The 11,738-nt window shown below is 39.8% G+C and overlaps 1 long non-coding RNA gene across 1 annotated transcript in view; it reads right to left on the minus strand.

The window, feature by feature from the left end:
- Nucleotides 1–11,161, minus strand: part of LOC119658501 — a 43,187-nt gene extending 32,026 nt beyond the window's left edge. Inside the window, exon 1 of the long non-coding RNA XR_005250238.1 lies at nt 10,907–11,161. This is a non-coding gene — a long non-coding RNA (uncharacterized LOC119658501). The remainder of the gene's footprint in view (nt 1–10,906) is intronic.
- Nucleotides 11,162–11,738: the final 577 nt, after the last annotated feature.

The following is an 11,738-nucleotide window of genomic DNA, read 5'->3' on the forward strand; positions in this document are numbered from 1 at the left end:
GACTCTTTTACATCTCCTGTCCTATCTGGACAATCAGATTACCACACAAAGACCACCTCAATGTACTCCATAATGAAACATGGTTCGTCGTGAATAAAGTCCCGGCAGGATGTTATGAAGTGGTACCTCCTCTATTTGGAATGGAAAGAACAAACCCCCGATTTTAGGTAAGCTGCTACTGATCTGGATACATGTTCTGAGAACTCTTCTACTTCGAAAACTGCAATGTTGTGTTACTAACATATGTTTTTCAAAATTATATTTTGGTATTAATCATCTTTTAGCCACGCTGATTAGGAAAGGCACATTGAATCCAAAGCATTCGTATTGGCAGCATCCATTGCTTCATGTGCCATCAACTAATATCCATTTGGAATAAAAGTTCTAAGCCTTTTGGATATTTGAATGACTGTGTAGGGTGACTATACGATTCTAATAAATAAGCGTTTCAACAACCGCAGCCTTATTAAAATTCCGGAGGGTTGTCAGTACGTGTAAGATTCTTATCAAAATCCATAGAATTAAAGATCTCAAATAAAGTCGTATGTATTATACGAATGATTGTCAGTAAGTATTCCATTAAATGCCAACAGAAATTTCAACGGGTTTCCAGAAGTGTCAAAAACTCGGCAATTTCAAATCGATTAACAAAATTACGAGAAGGAGAGTCCACTTTGGAAGACAGTCCTAATCCCTTCGTGCGTTGATGACAAATTGGTAGGGCCTCAAACGAAGTAGAACCCATTTTCAGCTAGATATCACTAGCCATCCATAGAAACACTAAATGCGTGCAAGCATGTTTCATATCAACGAACAAAACCTGCATACGGATACATACTCATCACTTCTCCTCTGTCATCATAGTCAACTTTTCTTCTACTGATTCCAAAAATAGATGATTACAGCAATGTTGGGCAAATACGAAGCCATTTAAAAACAAATAGCCGCATTAAAAAGTGCGGGCCTACAATGGCAGATGGAAGAGCACTCAACCAATTATAAATGCTTCCTTTCTTCCTGCCTTTTTCAACACAAAAATAAACTAATGGAATCATACTGCATCAAAGAAAGTCCATTTATGCCAGAAGCAAGCACTCAGCCCTACCGGAAGTTGATATCATTGATATCAGCACAGCACATTTAACATTGAATTAAGGCCAGGAAATTGATGAAAGCCTGTCTCCAGGAAAGGATGCAAGCCTCCGGAAGGCCATTGCAAAAATGTTGACAAACGGGTAAAAGTTATAAGGTCATCATGAAAAACCGTTTACTAGAGACCTAAAAACGACAGAAAAGAGTACCAAACCCTACAAGAATTACATCCTAGTGATGAGGAAAAGCTTTTCAGCAAAAATCAACTGTTTAGAACTCAAAATCAAATATAAGTTGAACCAAAATAGGCAAACAACTGTAATGATGCCAGCGCTTCGTATCGTCTGGTTTTTGTCAGTTTAGGATCCCATCAAAATTTGAAACAGTTTGTTCAACTCAACGTCAAAAGATTTGATCCATTGTAATTTTGTGTTTCATTACCAATTCAAAGAGAAAGAACCGAGTTGGTCTTACTCTCCGGAATGTGTAACAAGGAAATTTCCTTTCATAGAGATCAAGAAAGCAGTGAAACAAATGGGGTTATAAGCCCACCCCTATAGGAGTAAAGTGAAACACCTTTATTGTCCCTTAGAAACGTTTCTATACGGGTAAATTTTTATTCAAATGTCCAAAAGCGATATAATTTTAGAATATTTTCTTTTATTTTTTTGGAAAGTTTCTCTGTTCTGGAATACATTTTTCACAACCTAGGTCACTTCCTCTTTCACCATAGCAAATGACCCGTGTGGTGCCTTATCAATTCTGTATCAAAAATTTAACCTCGCCCTGACTATTGAATCTCTGACTCCATTAGGATTCTCTCAATGACCAAATAGATCTGGGCAACATTAATGATATTCTAGTTGATCCCAGTCAATTTTCTCCAATTTGGTCTTGTTGCCTTGTACGAATGAGTTTAAAGTAGAGTTCCATCTCGAAATCAGACTCGTCAGCGAATAAAATTTTCTGAAGGTCTCACTGCTTCTCTCATCATCATGAGTAACGTCACTTACGGCTCTACTATCGACCGGATGTGCTCCAAAATGATAATAAGTGCTCATGAAAGGACTAACAATTGGACCCACTATCTGACCTTAAAGAGGAAGTTCCTTTTTATGCTAAGCGAATGTCCATATCAGTAAAGAGTAGGCCATGGACAGCACGAAACTCCTACAAGAAGTCAACTACAAATAACCAGGATGTTTGGATAATTGCATTTCCAGGGAACAACACCGATTCACTCCAATCGAACTTTCAGTTGGTTACCAAATAAATCCCGTGCGACTTCGGATAAGTGACTAATTGCTGGGCATATGGGTCAAGGATGGCAGAGTATGCAATAAACCTCCTAAACTGTTTGCTTTCCTTCTCCACAATCGTGTAGCAAACTAAGAGGTGAATGACCAGTAATAGGAGCATAATTTTCCCGGATATCCTCTGGTATTAATTAATGCACCAAGATGTAACCCAAATGTAGACGTAATCCTTCATTCGAAATTAAGACAATGGATCAAAGCGCTGCTTACAGGACCACCAGAAAGGTTGAACGAATGTGCGGGTTTTGGCTATTTCACCCGTTAAGGATGAACTACATTTGCTGAGTTACAATAATGATTAAAGGAGGACAATTCCTCAGCAATCTATTGCATTATCTGATACCGGTGTACAGGCGCAAGGATGTTATCTTTTGTATCTACAAAAGTGGACTAGTGACAATTGATTAGATGTTGTCAATGCTTCAAGTGCTGGACGAAAGCTCAAGGCAAAAAATAAATGTGCACTAGGCCTTGGTCGGCCTTCAAAAAGCATATGGTAGCATTGGAAAAAAAATAACTATCTATTCTTGAATCATGTCTGATTCTTTAATACCCCCAAAACTTGTTCGACCGTCAGAAGTTACAGAGACAACTACAAAGTTCTAAGTTAGACTGCAAAATAGATTCAGAAAAAAACTGGAAAAAGCCCCAACAAAATGGTCTGGCTTCTACGCTATTGATAAGATTGCCAATTAGCACTAAAAACAAATTTTATTTGAAATTGGAAAACCCTGAATTTGCATCTACTGGATGGCGGACCAGACCGATTAGAAAGTTTTCGCACATAGTTTCGGCAGCAAAGAAAGTTAGGGAAGCCAACGTATCGAAATGAGAGATTATAACCCAGCTAAATTATTCATTGGAAACCTGACTTTAGAAGTTACGTCTTGAAGGTATCGATCCCTTCTAGGAGTGAACTTTGGTAGAAGTAGAGGGAGAACGATGAGAATCAACCGTAAACCTCCTCCAAACCACCTTTTCCCAATAATAAAACCGAGAAAGGAGGAACAATCAAAAATAAAAAAAGTCAAGCGACGGCGGCTTTACGGTTTCTTACCAGGGCAGAGGCAAATCGTCAGACGCTGCCTCACCTCTGCCCTGGGAGCAGCGTGACCGTAGCGGCTCGCAGATGTTGAATGCTCCTTTATATATGATAATTCGTAAAACACGACATGCCTACGAATTATATTGAGCGCAAATCACGCCTTGTTGACCAAAGCTGGCCAGGGCTGAAATATTCGTTTTGAGAATGAAGGGGGGTCCTAAGTCCGCATCAACTTAATGCAGGACCGGACCATCTGCGAGCCGCTACGGTCACGCTGCTCCCAGGGCAGAGGTGAGGCAGCGTCTGACGATTTGCCTCTGCCCTGGTAAGAAACCGTAAAGCCGCCGTCGCTTGACTTTTTTTAAAAAAGTTTGGGTGCAAGCCCTGCGAGGGGTCCGTGGACCAGAAAAGAAGGAGTAAGTTGCTCCTCAATTGGTCCGGTCCTGCATTAAGTTGATGCGGACTTAGGACCCCCCTTCATTCTCAAAACGAATCAAAAATAAGATAAAAAGATAAGGATGTATAAAACAATTGTAAAACTTGCGTTACTAGTTGATTATAAAACATAAATGTCCTTAGGTTAATCACGATAGACAATCAACATTTTGGAGGGGCATTTTTTACCGAATCCTAGAGACAGTAAAGGAGAGCAGAGGCTATGCAGGCGGTACAACTTTGGATGGTTTCATCTGTATAACAAACTATCTAAAGCGACCCTAGTAAAACTATGAAAAATGCAATGGGCTGTCAATATGCAACACTTAAACTAGAGCTACATATTAGAAAGCAAAATCAATGGATAATAATCTGGAGAGTTCGTCTGTCCATCTTTTCAACCGGTTAAGACTTCCCGAGGTTGCAGCACTCCTTTTCTACTGATCTGCGAAAAGTGTACTTTGGGCGACCCCCTGGTCGTCCATTTTAATAGTAATACATGGCGTGGCCAGCAATGCAATTGTCGCCCCCCCCCCTTCTAAACTTAGAAGGGTGCTTCAAATTTTCTAAAACTTCCCGACAATATTTGGTGGTATCTCCTGAAGCCGCCATTTGATCTTCAAGGAAAGCATGTTCCTCTACTACTGAAAAATCAATCAATTATTGCATGGTCCACATAGAATGTCCGCTTGTCTATTACTGCCCTCAACAGAAAATTATTATATTAACAAAACGCAAGCACTGATCGCTTGTTTGTGAGTTTTCGGGAAACCATACATTTTTGGAGCTTAATTTTCCGTAGAAAACAAGGTGTCATATTGCTGACATTACAGATACCTTAAGAATAATAGGCTAGCCTTTCGAAGGGTTAGATAGAGTTTTTACAGAGCCTTTCTAATAGTGGTTAGGACGGCTCCTTTCTAAGTAAATCAATTAGTAGCGTTGCCATTCGCAATGTTCATAATTGTAACGGAGTGATTTTACCAAACCTCAAATTAAAAACCCTTTTTGAAAACTTCGAAAATTTCATGATAGGATCCAAAGGCATGAATTAAATGTCAAATTTTGGCCTTTTTCTGAAAGACCCTGTGTATACGGCAAATCCCTCGCTTAGAGTGAGGAGAATCGATGGAGCGTTTATATAATACCTAAGTTTCTTCATACACCTATTGGCATGGTTCCCTGATGTACCATTTTTCATATATAATTTTTGCAGACTGCAGATTTGCTCATCATAAAGGCGACTTTCTAGAGCGGCTAAATCTAAGTAAGTTCAACTTTCAGATGATTTTCCCTTTTCCTCACTTGCTTCACAAAGTCGCGATGGGTGAGGCGGCTATAGAATGAATGGGAAGTCTCCACCATGGTGAAACTTCATGGATTCCAATAAGTTAAGCATGCAGGATCACGGTAGATGTTGACACTGAATATGATTATTAAGTGGAGAGAATTTAAGATAAGCTCGATAGATTGTCGGCACGGAATGAGGTGCTGCGAATGTGAAGTCAGTCTCATCACTGTCGTCCCCTTTCGTGGCTGCACGAAATGCTTTTGTGAATGTGGAGACTGACACGCTTTGTAATCAGTCGAACATACACGGGAATTTTTTTTAATGATATTTCTGAGTACGAAATAATTACAAAACATTCTTTTTATTTTGTTACATAGTTTCCTTGTACTCAAACATAGTTTTCCTCGCTTTTTGGAAGTTTCCTGACTCCACCATCATAAAAAGTTAAAGGCTCAGTAGTTTACCAATTGCGCACAGGGAGTTCAACCTTTTCATCAAGATTGAACCTTTGACTTCCAGCCTCATGTCTTGGCCGCCACTCTTTGCTCCCTTGTTTCGACTCAGACGCGGAGTGGTGAATCCTGCGACTGAGAAACCTTCTCCGTCCCCAACACAACAGACCAACAACCACTTCCAAATTTCCAAAAGGGACGTGACTTAGACCTACTGAAGAAGCAATTTCTTTGACGGTGAGGCGCTGATCTTCTTCCAAAAGCTCCCTAACTGAACGAATGTTTTCGTTTGTGATGGATTTTTATGGAAGCGAATCATGAGTGTGATTTTTGACCATTTCTTGTCCTTCAGAAAATCTCTCGTGGCATAAGCCACGCGCACAAGCAGATTTGAAGAGGGGTTCAGTCCCAACTTACACCCATAAATGTCATTTCACTCCTTCTTACTTTATAGTAATCCGTTGCGCAACAGAATTAGGAACCACTTACTCGCTCATTGCTCGAATATAGGCTGAATAGAAATAATATTGATAATGGATACGAAAGTGGCGTAGGAAGACCCAATCAGAATTTCTGGGAAAAATTCAGATTCTTCCAACTTTCAAAATCTTGCTTGATAAACATATTCCCGTTTATATGTGACTGACCCTCCGAAATTTTCTTTCATGTTTTCTAAGTAACTGCCAATAGTGAGCTCATCTTGTACCATTCAAGGACCTTTCCTATTTGAGCCAATTATTTGCAGCGTGGATAATGCCCTGCGGGAGGCCTACTATTGTACCAATTTGCCCCGAGCAGCTTATTTTCATTCCAAACATTTTCTCCGCCTTATACAGCAAAGTTTTAATACTCTTCTTTGTCTTTAGTGAGGCTTTATAGTAGGAATGATTGCATGGTCGATTTCACGGTGTTGAATTAGATGTCTAATTTTTACTTAAATAGCTTGAACGGACCCATCGGTATGGGCATACCTCTCACCTAAAGTGAGAATGCCTGTTGCTACGGCACCTTGGTAAATTATTTTGTGGCGCTTAAGCTTCGCTGATTAAAAATGGAACTCGTTTTTTGAATAGCCATCTAGTTGAAACTTGATCCTTAGATGAGTTTTTGCATTTTGCTCGGATGTCTTATCGTAGTGGTACCACGTTTACTCGCTTTATAAATTCAGGTTGGACGAGGCGAGCCTACAAAGAACGCATCACCATAAAACTTCGTAGGTTCCAATAGATCCCAATAGTCAGCCATACAGGATCACCCAGAAAATGGATATTGAAATGTACAGAAAAAGGTATTCCTGGAAAACTGAAGGATCACATGGAAGTCGAAAAACGGTAGAGAAACCGAAATCGACTTCAACTATGCAAGGAGATACTGACCATAATTATGCAAATAAGATATTGGTATGTACCTTTACGAAGACTGCATGCCAATTAAGATTACAGGAAGGAAAGAATATACTACCGACAAGAAAACAGCCGCCTTGGAAAACCAAATCGAAGCAAATAAATTACCATCAGAAAATAGCGAACTCTAAAATCCAAATCAATTGCTGATGATGGGGAATATACCCACTGTCGAAATGGACTTAAAATGTGGAATTAGACAGAATCAAACTTGTGCTGGATGACGGATACGACGGTGGTGATGGTTGAACGCCAGCCTCTCAATCTTGTTACTTTGGGATCGAATCTCGGCCGTCTTGGATGTTTGTATTACCACTGAAATCTGTGATATTGTGGATACTCTATACTCCACAAAAGGAAATAGGCCTTCTCCTTTCATGGAAAATTAGACAAGTTACCCTATATAGATAAATAAACTTTGAAGACTTTCACAGACTTTATTCATTGCTAAGATATGCTGTCATCTGAACGAAAAACCGGTCAGCCTCTAACTCATACCTGTATGTCACAAATCTTCCAAAACCCTGATCCCATTCAACGAGCTGAGCCGTTAGTACCCTTCTACTTTTAAGCGAAGATACCAAGGTACGTCAATTTCGCACTTACTTTATCATACACTCCTTTGAATAAGTGATTCCATTTGGGGGAATGGATGTTTTTGCCGTATTACGTTCGAAAACTGGCGTGAAGGTAAACTTTCTGAACTACGCTATTATTCGCAATGAAAAGGAGCGCTCCAAACTTCTGAACAATGAAAAAGTAGTTTATGGAGACAACAGTTTCGTAATATCCATACTGAAACCTATGTACACTTCTGCCTCGTTGGACAGCACTTGTAGACAAAACTAGGCTCCCTAAAATTCAAACTCCCAAGTGGGCACAGAAGTGCCATCCGTAGTTGATTCTTTGGCATTATACCATGGATATGAATTTACAGGATATGCGGTCTTGCCGGGCAGCACTAAGAATTAATAAAATCTGAATTTAGAGTATTTCAAAAGTTCTATGACGAAAATAAAAATCAAACCGTTTCCATTTCTAAATACTATTAGTTACAAATGTACATATTTTTTGCAACTACTTTTGGCCTTCCTCAGTACTTGGGTTTGCATCCTTCAAAAGGAAAGGTTTGAATGTATTTCTTTGAGCACTGAGAATAACAAATTCAATGCTAGAACTAAATAAATCAAAACAAAATTCTTCCTGTTACCTTTATTCTATCGCCTTAGCTAAAGACGTAAGTCAGGAAAACAACTGGCACCAACTTCGCTCAGCGGCTCTGAGAGTTATCTTGAATGGATAAATATGCACGTGATGAACAGTTCTTAATTTGCCTACCTGTAAATCCTAGCCAGCATTGCAATCTAGACTAGACTGTCTACTGGTGTCATCACAAGGCATCTCCTTCGGAAACTTTTTCTTTGAAATTCTATCAGAGAAATTGCCACAAAGATAATCAATATCAACATTGGAAGAAATGTGAGGCGTCAATCCATTCAGTGATGCTTTAACGTTTTGGTTGCTCTAAGATATTGAACTCGGCAGGTTCTTTATCACAGTTTGAATTATCAAACACGAACAACACAAAACTGGCGAGCAGTCATATTCAATAGCGAACATAAGATAGCCTTGTCTATAGATATTTTTGTGATCCTTACTCAAATCTACATTTAAAAGCTAAACAGTGATTATACGAATATTGAGCACCAGCTGAGTCGTTTACGACTCATTCCTTTGTGGAGTGTAGGATTCTCTGTGTTACACTCATATTTTCAACGAGACTATGATTCAGTTTCATTATCATCACACTTAATACTCTACAACTGGCGATAAGCCTACATATTCGGGGCAGCACAAAGGTGAACGTACTTGACGACCCGGTTTCGAGCCCAGTGCAAAGAAACCGAGTAGTTGGCATTCAATCACCTCAACCCACGCACCATCAAAACTCAAGTTTGAGTTGCAATGGAGTTAGTTAAACATCCATTATTGTATACAAGCTTTAAGAGGGTACAGAGCCTTTTTTGACAGCATAAGTTCCTTAACACCTTCCTTGGGAGACAGGTCCCGAAAAAAGAACGACCTTAGCGAAAAGATTTAGATTATTGAAAATATTCTGACCACTGATTATCCAGGAAAACACCAACTTCCTGGTCAGCATACTTCTAGAATTTGAACTATAATCTAACCTCTGAGGCCTTCGGATTTTCTCTTTTGTAAAATGTTCACTGGAACCTCTAGTTTGGAGGAATAACTTTGAATAAATTCATTATATTTTTATAGAGGGTTGAAACTGGACTTCTTTCCAAAATAAGAACTAGAACCGGCGGAAAAAATTTAACATGTAAACATTTAAGAAAAAATGTCCGAATACAGGATCACGTTTCACAATATTGGCAGACTCGAACCCACGAAAATTCAAGGAAGTTTCTGGTTAGATTTTCTTCTCGTTAGAAGTTACCTGTCATAATTTGGGTTTCTGGTGAATCAGCTTCTCAAAAAAAGTTTAAATTTCGAGAATCTTTCACTGAAACAATACTGCTTGGATCAGAACTATTGAGAAACATAGCTCTCGCTCTTTCACCCAAAAAACATAGCCAATTATTTAAGATTTAACCAGACACGAAACCAGAGACAGCTTCCAGGAACTGATTCATAAGTTTTCCAATATTCTAACTTTTAATGAAACTTATTATAAGTTTTCTCATATTTATTTTGAAAAGGATCTCCTGAGTACTTTTCAAAAATCAGTCCGGAAGACATACAAATTTCCGCGAAATCCATCTAATACTTGCATGAAAGATATAAATTTTCTGCTTGCTTCCACTTCATTGGAAAATGGAAAGGAATAAGGACAGCCTGGTAGGATTTTAAATAGAAGCTGTGGTGAAGCAGAACGTGATTTATTAACACAATTTCCTCGAAGAAGGTTTAACGTCAACAGGTGTACATAACACCACAATGGAGTGGATACCTTCTCCATCTGGAAAAGTTATAATAGAAAGTGGAAAATATACCAAGCAATTGACACCGTATCTACCATATAATTCAATTTTCTCAGAATGGACACAGGGAATAGCTCGAGTAGAGTTTCTTATATTCCTGGAATTAGAGCCAATCGACTCTGAACTTTAAAGGGCTTCGTGTCCAGCCAGAATCCTTGCCACAATATACAAACTCAAAAGATTTCAACTGAATCCCTTTCAAAATGACCAGAGTTCATCAAGCTCAACATGTGTCCATTCACGAATATGTAAAATATAAGTGAATTTCAACAGAAATTTCCTCTCGACCGCAATGCAAACCAAATCGGATTCACCATCAGCTGGCTTATCCGACCGCATTCTCTTTTACGGATACGTATTCCAATTTTCGTGCCGGAATCTGGATTTTAAGTACCACTTCATAGCCAGTTGATGGGGGTCAACGAGAAACCAAATACCTTTGAACTGCATCGAACAGAGGAGCTGTATAAACGTCGATTAATCATGATTACTTTTATCTGATCCTCACCCTCCCGAGCGCTCCCCCAGGGCCCTCGCAACAATCTCACTGAAAATACTTTGTAATTCATGCTTTGGCGCTTTTCCATTTCCGTATGTGGAAATAGGTGTTGGGCAACAGCGGCAACAACCCGGGCGGACATGAATCCAATTTACTAAGTAATTAATCACAACTTCACTGCTTTCCACTTCGTAAACAGGAACAGGATCCATTCAAACATAGCAAATAGCGACAAGCAATTCGCAGATTATACAAAGTAAATTATACTGAGTTTGGTTTCGTGGGAGGAGGGAAATGAAACAAAAAAAAATTGAATAAATGACCGTCAGTCGGTGGCTCAGAATACAAGCAGGGATAATTATCATTACCTTATGGTCAACGTCTTCCGGAGTAATCAATCACTAAACACACAACTCGTTACTGAACTAGTCCCGATACATTACAATCACCAACTCTACACAAATTCAAAGTTCCGCAATGAGTTCGGCCAGCGGCAGATTTCAGCTTCTGCTGGAGTCTACTTCGAGGAAAAACTATAACACATAAGGAATGTATTAAAGTATGGTCCATGTATGGAACAGATGTTAACTCCACATTTCCCAACAGCCTACGTGGAGCGAACTGACGAACCGTTTTGGTGCGCGTCAACTAACCAACTGACTGATTCTATCCTGTGGCATTCACCCTATTCGATTTCGACTTCTCCCGGAATTATCCTGCGGGATGATTCTCGGTTGGAGGGGGAGCCAGCGACCGGCCAGAAGCCAGGAGCCAGCATGAAGCCAGGACGAGAACCAAAATCACGGTCTCTCCAGCCGCAGTCAGGATCAGAGACACATAGTGTGCTTCTCCGCCGCCACTGTGTACCATACAGCTTCTTGCTTGCATCCATCTATCTTTCTATCCTTTCCTACCCTCACTCTATAGTAGAATCCGCAATAGTGTATATGGCAGAGAAGCAACACGGGACATAGAGCGAGGTAGTGCCACCCCATGTACTTACTTGTTGCGCCCTAGCACCTCTCCTTTCGAGAAAGGATACACAACGACCAAACAAGGGATGCGACATGCAGAATGGAGAACGTAATCCGGTTAAGGAAGACACCTGTGGGCTGGGAATGAATGAGCCAACGTGAAATGTGCGAGTGGGTGGGAACGGGAGATTGGAAAGTTACGAAACGAGGAAATATAAGAGTAGCG

This window comes from Hermetia illucens, chromosome 5 (genome assembly GCF_905115235.1).
Source record: "Hermetia illucens chromosome 5, iHerIll2.2.curated.20191125, whole genome shotgun sequence".
Taxonomy (NCBI): domain Eukaryota; kingdom Metazoa; phylum Arthropoda; class Insecta; order Diptera; family Stratiomyidae; genus Hermetia; species Hermetia illucens.